The sequence below is a fragment of the Sorex fumeus genome, unplaced genomic scaffold, assembly GCF_029834395.1.
Source record: "Sorex fumeus unplaced genomic scaffold, SorFum_2.1 ptg000013l, whole genome shotgun sequence".
Classification (NCBI taxonomy): Eukaryota; Metazoa; Chordata; class Mammalia; order Eulipotyphla; family Soricidae; genus Sorex; species Sorex fumeus.
In genome coordinates, this window is record NW_026606070.1 from 27208023 (window position 1) to 27220382 (window position 12360).

Genomic DNA, 12360 nt, shown 5'->3' on the forward strand with positions numbered 1-12360 from the left:
CTAGACATATTTCAATGATTTAATGCCACTGCACAAATGGAAGGAAAGATAAATAAAATGGGATGACATCAAACTAACAAGCTTTTGCATCACAAAATAAGTGACTACCAAAAAATAAAGATAACACACAGACTAGGAGAGGATATCTGTCCACTACTCATCTTGCAAAGAGTTAAAACCCAAGATATATAATTCACTTGTAAAATTTAACAAGAACAAAAAACAAACATTCCCATTTTTAAAATGGAGAGATGAGATAAACAGAAACTTCCTCAGAGAAGACATCCAGATGTCCAATAAATACGTGGAAAAAAAATCCTCTGCATTTCTTATCAGCAGGGGAAATGCAGAACAAAACCACAATGAGGTATCGCCTCACCCCAATGAGAGTAGAACATATAAAAAAAGATCAAAAACAACCAGTGGTAGTGTGGATGTGGGGGAAACATACATTGCTAGTGGATATGTCAGTTGCTTCAATCTTTTTGGAAAATAGTAAGAATTGAGCTTCCATGTGACCCAGAAATTCCACCTCTGGACACCTACTCTGAAAAGACATTTGCAGTCTAATGTTCATTGCAGCACTATTCACACAATAACCAGATCCAGAAACAACCAAAGAGTCCAAGAACAGGTCACTGTATAAAGAAACTATGGTACATATACACAATGGAATACTACCTGGGTATGAGAAAAGATGAAATCATACAATTTGCTGCATGGATGGAGCTGGAGGGGATTATGCCAAGTGAAGTCAGCTAGAAAAAGAAGTACAGATGTAGAATGATATCTCTCATACACGAGATATAAGGAAAAATATAATGTAAGGGGAAAACAAATTGCTTAAAACAACAGAACCTGAAAGCTGGTTTACAGAAGTGAGTTTAGCATGCCAAAGAAGGGGCTTCAGGCGCTCCAGATGGGAGATGCGGGCTGAAAGTAGACCATAGACCGAACATGATGGCCACTTAATACCTCTATTGCAAACCACAACACCCAAAAGAAGAGAGAAAGTAAAAGGGAATGCCCTGCTACAGAGGTGAGGTGGGGTGGAGGGGACAGGATGAGGGTGGTGGGAGGGATGCTGGGACCATTGGTGGTGGAAAATGGGCACTGGTGGAGGGATGGGTGCTCAAGCATTGTATAATTGAAACGCAAGCACAAAAGTTTGTAAGTCTGTAACTGTACCTCACGGTGATTCACTAATAAAAAAAATAAAATAAATAAGTAAATAAATAACCCCTGGGAAAAAATAGAAGGGGCTTCAAGGAAGAACCCTGAGATAACAGTGGAAGGAAGTGGGCACCCTGGGAGTGTAGGGCATGGTGTTTGGACACTGCATAAAATCCTAACATTAAGAGTTTTGTCAGTCACAATGACCCATTGCCTCTTTTGCAAATCACAACACCCAATAAGAGAGAGAGAATAAAAGGGAATTCCCTGCCACAGAGGCAGGATGGGATGGGGGGATGGGGAGTGGAAGGGATACTGGGATTAGTGGTGGTAGAGAATGGGCACTGGTGGAGGGATGGGTATTTGATCATTGTATAATTGAAACCCAAGCACAAAAATTTGTAAGTCTACAACTGTACTCATGATGTCTCACTAATAAAAATTTTTTTAAAAAATTCAAACTAGAGCCCAGGAGATAGGAGGTAAGGCAATTGCCTTGTATGTTGCCATCTGTAGTTTGGTCTCAAGCACCACAGATGGTCCCCAAGCACCTCTATGAGTCACCCCCAAGTACAAAGCCAGGAATAATCCCTGAGCACAGCCAGATCTGTTCCAAAAACTTAAGACAAACTATTGCAAGATGAACCAAAAACAATCTATGACAACAAAAATATATATTAATTGTCCCTTTTTTAGGGAAAAAGGGACAGTAATCAGGACTCACAACCAGCAGTAATCAGGACTTACTCCTGGCCCAGTGCTCAGAGATTACTCTCTGCTGTACTAATTATACTAACTGCTTTACTAATGCTCTGGTTCTGATAACAAAAGTACACTAATACCCTAATTTATGAGTTTGATTTTCTTTTCCAGAAGTTTAACATTAGCCAGTTTTTTTATCATTATCCTTGAGGGCAGGAGTCAGCAAACCATGCTCAGAGTCAAAGTCAGCCCTGTTAGGGCGGGAGCCATAGTGCAGCGGGTAGGGTGTTTGCCTTGCACGCAGCTGACCCAAGTTTGATTCCCAGCATACCATATGGTCCCCTGAGCACTGCCAGGACTGATTCCTGAGTGCAGCGCCAGGAGTAACCCCAGAGCATTGCGGGGTGTAACCCAAAAAGCAAAAAAAAAAAAAAAAACCCAACTTAGCCTGTAGCACTGTTGTCTCGTTGTTCATCGATTTGCTCAAGCAGGCACCAGTAACGTCTCCACTGTGAGACTTGTTGTTACTATTCTTGGCACATCAAATATGCCATGGGGAGCTTGCCAGGCTCTGCCATGTGGGCAAGTTACTCTCAATAGCCTATCTCACTCTCCGAACAGAATAGAGGGATCGAACCCAGCTTGGCCACGTGCAAGGCAAACGCCCTAACTGCTGTGCTACCGCTCCAGACAGGCTAAACCATAGGGGAAGTAACCTGAAGTGTACCTCCAAATATTGCAAGCAAGAGTTTTTATATTTGGCCAGAGTCAGATTGGTCCAAACGGCAGTACCGTGGGTCGGGTGCTTGCCTTAGAGGTGGCTGATCTGGGCTCCATCCCACATATGGTCCCCCCAATTCCTGGAAGGATGATCTTTGAGCTCAGAGCTATGAGTAAGCCCCGGGCACACCTGGGTGTACCCCCTACTTCTGCCCCTATAGGAAAAGGGGGAAAAAAGGTCATCTAAGAGAGACTGGAGAAAAATTAAAAGTGTGTCAAGAAGGGAGTAAATTTCTCCACAAGCACAATGAAGAAACAAAGGATTGATTATACAGTAATTTTTCTTCACTTGAATTATTCAGAAAAAGATGGCTTGGAAGAGAATCCTGTTTGGGATGGAAATATACATTTTCGCTGGGAGGGTCTACTGCCTGGCCTTTTGTCTAGCCCCCAAGTAGATACCAGTTCATCTTTTCCATAATAAAGTCTCATTTGATTCTATGCCCTGTCTCTCATCTCAAAAAATGAAAAAGGAAATACAAAATTAAAAAAATAATAACTGTTAAAATTAAATCACAGATGGCATAACTTTGTGTCAAGCATTTTGGAAACCAGCTTCTCTCAACAGCCATGAAACCACTTATCCCATAGAGTTGGGGTTTCCTCACCTGTTATCAGGAAACTATCTATCCTTCAGGATGATTTGTGAAAAATGGGGTTGGAAAGATAGTACAGGAGATAGGGCAGTTGTCTTGTTCAATGCGCCTGAAATAGGTTCAATCTTTGGGACCCCAGCGTCCTCCTGAGCACCACCAGGAGTAATCCTTGAAGACAGGGTCATGAGTAAGCCCTGAGCACTGCCTGGTGTTGTGGTTCAAATACAAAGCAAAACAAAACCACACACACACACACACACACACACACACACACACACCAATGAGATAACATATGGCAATTACCATGGCTTAGTGCTCTATAAAGAATCAGTTACAGGGCCAGAGAGATAGTACAGAGGGTAGGGTGTTTGCCTTGCACGTGGCTGATCAGGGTTAGAACCTCCAAACAAGCTCTCAAAGTCAGCCCACTCACTATTTTTATAAATACAGTTTTATTGGAACACAGGCACATTCATGTGTTTACCTGTCTCCTATAGCTGCTTAAATGCTAAAACAACACAGTTGTACAGTTTCAAGGTGGTCAAATCCACAGGGTTAAAAATATTTCTTATGCCACTCCTTATCAAAAAATTTTGCTGAGCCTTCTTCTAGAAAAACATGAAATATTATCATTACCTGGCCAAAAATACACTAAACATGATTGTGTAAGTAAATTTAAAATAAAATATATGCTGATCTATTTCCAAGAGCACAAAAACATTCATTCAAAAAAAATAGTGACACTCCTGTGTTCCTTGCAGCACCATTGACAATAGCCAACATAGGGAAATAACCCACATGCCTAAGAACAGATGAGTGGATAAAGAAACTGTGGTATATATACACAATGGAATACTACTGAGCTCTGAGGGAAAAAATGAAATCGTGCAGTTTTTTGCTTTTGGAATAGAGGTGGAAGAAATCATGTCTATCAAAGTGAATCATGGAGGAGGGATAAATACTGAACTATCTCTCTACTATGAGGAGTCTAAAAGAATACAGGGGGTGAGGGAGGACCTCAGACAGTGGTGGAGGGACCCTGACACTCTGTGGTGGGTGCAGTGCAACCACACTCGGATCCCAAACCATTACTGCTAACATTCTAAGTTCTGGTAACTAAATTTTCATATTGTAAATCATGGTAACTAAATTTTTTAAATATATGTACCAAAGATTTATGTAAACTTTATATGGAATACATGAAACAGCAATAAGGTACATATGATTTGTTATATACCATTTGGGACAAATTACTAAGTCAAATTACCTTATATCACTAAATATCTATTTTATAGAGATAAGAATTATGCTAACAATAAAGATTTCATTTCATTCTTTATTGGTACTTCCTGGGTAGTTAGTTATTTTCACCTACCAGAGCAAGTTAGAAAAGAAATACAGTTCGTATTATTTCTGTCTTAGATTTTTCCCACGATTAAATGTAAAAGGAAATGAAACTTGAATGTTTAATTCTACTCAGCACTTTCTAACAAGGATGAAATAGTGTCAATTATATGCACTGCAGTTGTTTTAAAGCAAACTGAAACATAAAATATACTCAATTTAATTAAAACATAAAAATAAAATGAGGTATCAATAGTAAAAGAGTGAGAACAGCAGTATTGGAATGGTAATCTTATTTATGCATCTAGATTTATTGCACCCAAAATTGTGTGGGTTTTAAGCAGTCATTAATGGGAAACTGGCGAAAATAGAGCAACTAAAGTAGGGGGGAAAAACAATTTAAATAAGTGACATTTTTCTTTTTTGCATTTAGCCATCTTCTAAAGTAGGGGCTATTAAAATTTTAAATTTGTTTTTAATCAAAGTTTAGTGATACAATATTTAATTGAAAACACCACCAGATGTTCTTTATCAAAACATCTTCCATAGAGGGTAAATCAGGGCCTGAGAAGTTATTTAATGAGATAATGGCTGGTCTGTGACTACAACAGCAATTTCTCACTTATTTGCTACAACTAGAAACTACAGCTTTGACTGCAAAACTGGACACTATTCTGTTAGCTTCTATTTTCTTCTTATGTCTCGCCCTGGGCGTTTAGAACTCTTTGGATTCAAATACAATATTAACAAATGAGCCCCAGAAATCAATGTCCTGGGAGATAAGGACCAGAAAAATTCCACTGATACGAGATATGGCATAGACAACACCTGGCAGGTCCTCTGGCACACAAGAGTCATGAGGGACCATCACAGAGCCTGGCTTCCATCAAGAGCTGCTTTCTGGAAATACTGTGGTGGGTAGCTTTCAAAACTGACCATCCAAAATGTCCCATGCTAATTAAACAAGCTACTATCCAAGGAAGCAACTTATATTACTTCACAAAATAAGGGATTCTGCAGACAGAATTAAATTATTACTGATAAATTGAGTGAGCGAATTAAAAAGGATTAGGGGCACCCAGCCTAATCCCATCCCAAAGCAAAAGACTAAGTTTTCCCTGGCTCTAAAGCACTGAAGCACTGTCACTGTAGCACTGTTCTCCCGTTGTTCATCGATTTGCTGGAGCGGGCACCAGTAACATCTCCATTGTGAGACTTGTTTTACTGTTTTTGGAATATGCCACAGGGAGCTTGCCAGACTCTACCCTGCGGGCAGGATACTCTCGGTAGCTTGCTGGGCGCTCTGAGAGGGATGGAGGAATTGAACCCGGGTCAGCCACGTGCAAGGCAATTGCCCTACCCGCTGTGCTGTTGCTCCAGCCCAAAGCACTGAAATGAATGAAGAATGTGGTTGCTGACCTTGAAGATGGGAGGAGGAAGTGTGGGGAGCCTATAAGAGGCAAAACAAAGAGCTATGCAGAAAGCAGACAGCCAGAAGTAGGTCCTCTCACTGCTGGGATTAGCCAAGGTCAACAATCTGAATGACCTTGGAAGTGGATTCTTCCCCTGCAGTTTCAAGCAAGAATCCAGTCCAACCCACTTTCTTTCTTTTTTTCCTTATTAAACAACCATGAGATACATAGTTACAAAACTGTTCATGATTGGGTTTTGATCATACCATATTCCAACACCAGTCCTTCACCAGTGTGCATTCCCTACCACCAATATCCCCCCACCCGCTCCCTCTTTTGTGGCAAGCTTCTAACCATGGACGATGGCTGTCTGCTTTCCCTCTTTTGTCATTACAGTTTGTACTACAAGTACGACAGGTTATCATGTATATCCCCTTACTTATTTTCAGCACTCAGTTCTTGTCCGGAGTGATCATTCCCAACTACCATTGTCATAGTGGTCTTTTCTCTGTCCTAACTGCTCTCTCCCCACCAATTGTGGCAAGCTTCTAACCATAGTCCTCCTGTCCCTCCTGTCCCTCATGTCTACTGTTCAACAGTTCTCATACTATGCTTTTATATACTACAAGTGAATGCAATCTATGCCTATCCCTCTCCTTCTGAGTCATTTCACTCAGCTTGGTACTCTCCACATCCATCCATTTATAAGAAAATTTCATGACTTCATTTTTCCTAGTGGCTGAATAGCATTCCATTGTGCAGTTGTACCATAGTTTCTTTATCCAGTCATCTGTTTCCGGGCACTCAGGTTGTTTCTAAATTGTGGCTATTGTAAATAGTGACTAGCCCACTTTCACGTCAGCCTGTGGAGAGAACCCAGATGATCCCACGAGATGCTGAGCTTTTTGTTTGTTTGTTAAGCAGCAATAAAAAATCTAAGTTAACCACCATCCATCCCTTCTTTGGTTAAAGTCAAAATGTCAAGACATTTCCAAACCATCTATTGGGTTAGTTTTGGTTTGGTTTGGGTTTTTTGTGCCACATCCAGCAATGCTCAGGGGTTACTACTGGTTCTGCACTCGGGGCTCACTCCTGGCAGTGCCTGGGATCAAACCTAAATTGGCTACATGTATAGCCTCATGCCTTATCTGCTGTACTATCCCTCTAGTTTGTTTTGATTTGAGGGTTTAAAAAAAAACATACTCAGCAGTGCTCAAGGGGTGCTTCTTGCAATGCTCAGGAACCATGTTTTGCCTGGGATGAAACCTGGGCCTTCTATAAAAAAAATCCACTCCAGCCCATTGAACAACCCAGCTCTCTACTGACTTTTCTTGTTGTAGATCTGCTTGATCATATTCCTAGGTATTCTTCCCCATCTCAAATGTTCACCATCAAAATAGTCCTATATCACTGGAAGAAAAGTTGAAATTGAGAATACATGAATTTTAAGCAAGTTATACTGAGATCTGCAGGCACCTTTTCCAAAACAGACAAATTCTGCAGCAGGTGGTGCATGAAAGGCCTGTGAAATTCCTGGAAATACCTCTCTCTGTAAAAGTTATGCCAGTTTCTTGTTCCGTGTTACAACTATAGAGAAGAGGGCTTGGCTGTGAATCTACTTTAAATAGAATTCAGATTTGTGCTTGCAGATGTGGCTCTGTAGTGGAAGAGCACTTGCTCTGCATACGTTAGGTCCTGGGTTCGATCACTGGCGCTACACACACACACACACACACACATACACATACACATATATACACATATAATAAATTCAGATTGGTTAATCACTGCCCATCACTTAAGCTACAATGAAGATAGAACGAACAGACCTGTTGGGCACTGTGCCTTTTATGACTTCTTTGCTTTTGAAAGGGAAAAACTGGCTCTTAAATATGTATCTCACCAGCACAGAGCTGAAACCGATATAGGAAATAATGACAACCAGTTGTCAGAGAACTCCCAGGGTCTCTTGAGCACTTCCTGAGACCCCAACCCCCACCACCACCACCCCAAGAAAAACATTAGTTCGGTTATCCTGTGAAAACACCAAAGCAAGCACAGGAAATAAGTGAATGGCATGTTTGTTGAGAGTTTGCTATAAATGCCAGTCACTTTTCCCTCTGCTTCTTCAACTTTGTCACGTTGGGTAGCACTATTACTCTAATTTTATAGATGAGAAAACTTAGGCACAAAGAAGGTAGGTTACTTTCTCAAGGTCATACAGCTAGAAATTACTGGAACTTTCTATAAGAAAGTATGTATAGGTCAGGAGAGAACAGCAGTTGGGACTCAAGGCTGCCTCTGAGCCAGGTTCAATTCCCAGCACCACCTTTCTTTTTCTAATCACTATGGAGTACATTCTGGTATCCCTCAAGCATGGCAAAGTATGGCTCTAAAGGCCCCAAGAATTACTGGGGTGACTCAGGTAACCTTAGCACTACAGTGTCTGAGCAGTCCCATATCTTCAGGACCCTGCAAAGAACCAAAAGCCTCATTTACAAGAGTTACTTGTAAACTCCAGTGGAGCCCCTGGACCTCCTAACGACTTGGGAGTCCCACCACCAGCATCAAAAAAAAAGGACTATATATACAACTAAGTTGTCTTGGGCATCTAAGATCTGAACCGTGAAGGATGGAGAGATAGTACAGGGTTAACGCTCTCTTTGCATGCAGTTGACCCTGTTTTAATCCACTGTACCACCTATGGTGCCCAAATCCCACCAAGTATGATCCTTGAACACAGAGCCAGGAGTAAGACCTAAGTACCCCTGGGTATAGCCAAAAAGAGAAAAAGAATCAAAAAGTGGGTGATATATAGAGACATCACTCATTGGATTATACGTGAGAAGTTGGGAATAAATGGAATGAGGGTTCCTTTAGGGATCACACCCAACAGTGCTCAGGGCATACTGGTTCTGTACTCACTCAAAGATTACTCCTTGCAATACTCAAAGGACTGAGTATCAGGGATTGAACCCCAATCCACTTCATGCAAGGCAAGTGCCCAACCCACTGTATTATCTATCTGGCCCTGCTTTATCAGTATGTAAAGTGAGTCATTATGGCTGAAGTTGTCAGTCCAGTGTCTAGATACACCCCAGTGAAGCTCACATTGAGCATTGTCCTGGATAAATGTGCCCTGAACTGTGTGATCTCCTCTGAGGATTCCAGAAGATTCTTCCCAAGGACATCAATGTTATTCTGAAGTATGAGCAAGGACACCCCAGGGTCTGAGCATCTCATCCCCTGGGAAGGGCTTTTATTTCCCCTGAGCCCTAGAAGTTTTAAAAATAGACCCCAAGAGAAGCCAAATTCCAAGGACATCTAGTCACAAGGCTTATTTTTTCTTCTCCCTCAAACCCCCAGGGAAAGAGGAAGGGCATGGAAAAGGCAGGATAGAGAGAAGGGAAAGGGCTGGGGGCTGGGGATAATGTTCTTCCCCCAGGAGGGTAAATGCAGCTCAAGGTGCTGTTGGAACACATAGCATGGTGTGCACATGCACGTGGAGAATATGACATCATCGAGTGCAAGGGACCCAAGTGGACAGCCCACCCAGGGCACACAACTGGAAGCAGCTCAACTCCTACAGTTAACAACGCCACGGACAACACGGGCAGGGAGGGTGGCACCAGACTTTGCAACACATAGCAGGGACCACCATTGTCTGGGCTTCAGACGCAGAGCCACTCCAAGAAGAAAAGGGGATGAAGGGGGGTAGGAACAATGGAGTCTTTGGTTGGAGGGGAACACTCTGTTTCTTCATGGAATCCCAGAAAGGAGTAGCACATGCCAAAACTAGAGAGTCAGCCGCATCCAGGAAATCAGATGCCTTTTGGCCTGATCTGTAAGGTCAAAGAAAAGGATGTGTTGATGCCACTAGAGATCAGATCAGATTTAAAGTCTTAAAAGCTACAAGAAGGCGGGCGTTCTTACCAACGCGTATTCATTTAGGCGTAATCCCTTGATTGATCAGAGCTGCCTCAAGAGGTCCAGATTAACAATTTAATTTCTTCTAATTGCTTTGATACATTTATGCTTGAGGATAGCTTTTGCATATTCTCCAAGGAGTGTCTTCTTGAGGATGCAGAAAACCACACCAAGAATGTTGGAACAGGCTAGAAAGATAGATAGTACAGGGGTTAGGCACCAGCTTTGCATGCACCCAACTGGTGATCCATCCCCAGCACAAATGACCTCCTGGGCATCACAAGCCTTAGGGCACTGCTAGAGGTGGCTCTAGCCACCTCAGAAGCACCAGGAAAGCCCTTGTAATTCCCAGCTCCACAGGGCATTCTGAGGCTCTAGCCCTGAAGAGCTGTCACAGTTTGCCAAGAGTTGGGTCAGTGATGACTCCAAGAGCTGAGTGTGTGCTCTTATACAGAAGGCCCAGATTCAGTCTCAGGAACCACCTGGACCCCCTAGCACTGCCAGGGCTAGTTCAGAACCAAAAGAGGAGAAAAAAATAAAAAAATAAAAACAGATGGGATGAACAGCTCAACAGGCTGAGCACAGCCTTAAATGCAGGCGGCCTGGCTTTGATCTCCAACATTGACCTGAACAACAAGTCAGGAGTAGCACCTAAGTACCGCTGGGTGTGCCACACGTCACTGCCAGCCAAAGTAAGAATATGACCGAAAACAACTTAGCAAGATGATTGGGGGGGGGGGGGGGGGGCTCATTTAGGTCACACGCAGCGATGCTCAGAGGTTACTCCTGGCTCTGCACTCAGGAATTACTCCTAGCGTTGCTTGGGAGACCATATGGAATGCCAGGGATTGAACCCTGGATCGGTTGCATGCAAGGCAACTGCCCTACCCACTGTACTATGGCTCTGGCCCCAGTAAGACGATTTCTAAGAGACATGCGTAGCTGTCACTCTCCTATGCTGAGCCGAGCTCTGGAGTAAGGCGCACGCAACGCCTCTTTGATATTGGTAGAAGAAGTGGTTCCCACTGCCCCCACAAAGCACCCTCTGACACCACACTCCCCCACCCATCTGGGCACCTCACCAGTGTCGCCTCCGCCCTGAAGACTGTTCAAGCTCCCACTGAAACTCCCCAGCCCTGTGCTAGCTGCCCTTGAATTCATGAGACCTGAGACCACACACAGAGCATGAGAGAGTTCACAAGGGCCAAAGGGACACTTTAGTCGCATCCTCTCCTCTCTTCTTTTGTATGACGCATCCCCACATCACATGTCCTGCTGAAAAACTCACTGGAGGTCCCTGAGGCCTTGACATCCAAGCCATTCAACCCTCGCATCTCCCATCTCATGGACTTCCAGGCCCCAGGCTTCAGCAGCGGAGAACAAAACATCTCCCCTTTGCAATTTAGAGAAAATCTCAAATGGCTCTTTCTCCAAAAAGCTGGGGGCTCCCCCCTCGGATGACCTCTGGGAGAATTCCACTCACAAGAATCCAAAGCAGAGGCTCTGAAAATTTTCCATCCTCCCCCCTGCTCTGCCGCAGCGACCTTTCCCTTGAAAAGCATGCATTGCTGTTAAACATTAATATGAAGATGAGACGGCTCTAATGAGGGAGGCAGAGTGGCATTAAGAGCTCCAGATTTGAAGCCTAACAGCTCTCCGCAGTGACAATACTGGAATGAGCTCATTATGCAGCTCAGGGCCTACCAGGTAGCTCTATAGGTTGAAGGAGGAGATAAAGCCAAGACTGTCACTTGCTTATCAGCTTTTTAAAAAGAGAAGCTTGCTCATCAGTGTAAGGAATGCTGTTCTTCTAATCCCTTAATGAGTCTGTTTCAAAAATGGCATTTGGGAAAGAAAATTTGTTACTCAGCACCTTAACACCCTGGTTGTTCAGAAGAACAGGATGGTGGAGGATCTTGGGATAAACCGTCTCACCAATTCTGACACGTGCACACATACCTCCTTCCTGAGCACTAACTTTTACTCCCAGTTAAATTGGGACTGGAACACTTCTTCCCTCACTGTACCATTTGGTGTTCTTCTAGGCTTCTCAGGACAGGTACTTCAAGGTGGAGATAATTTTTCTTTCTTAGTTTTCTCCTTTTCCAACATATATGATGAAATCAGGCAACCGGAAGATGAATATAAGGATACTGCATCATTTCCCACCAAATGATCATGTCATTCCCCCAGAGCTAAAAACGGACAGAGCCTAATTACAGAATCACTCAAAGAACTTTCTTCCTCCTTGTTTTCTAAAAAAGCAAATGGTCTCTAACTCACTGTAGAAGGGGAATGTAAGTGTAAACGTCTTGTGTTCATTCAAAGCTAAAGGGTTAAATCATTAATTTTAAGCCAGGGAATAAAGCTTCTCGTTTAAGAAGCTCACGTGACACATATAACATAGTGAAGGGGTGTAAGTTTAA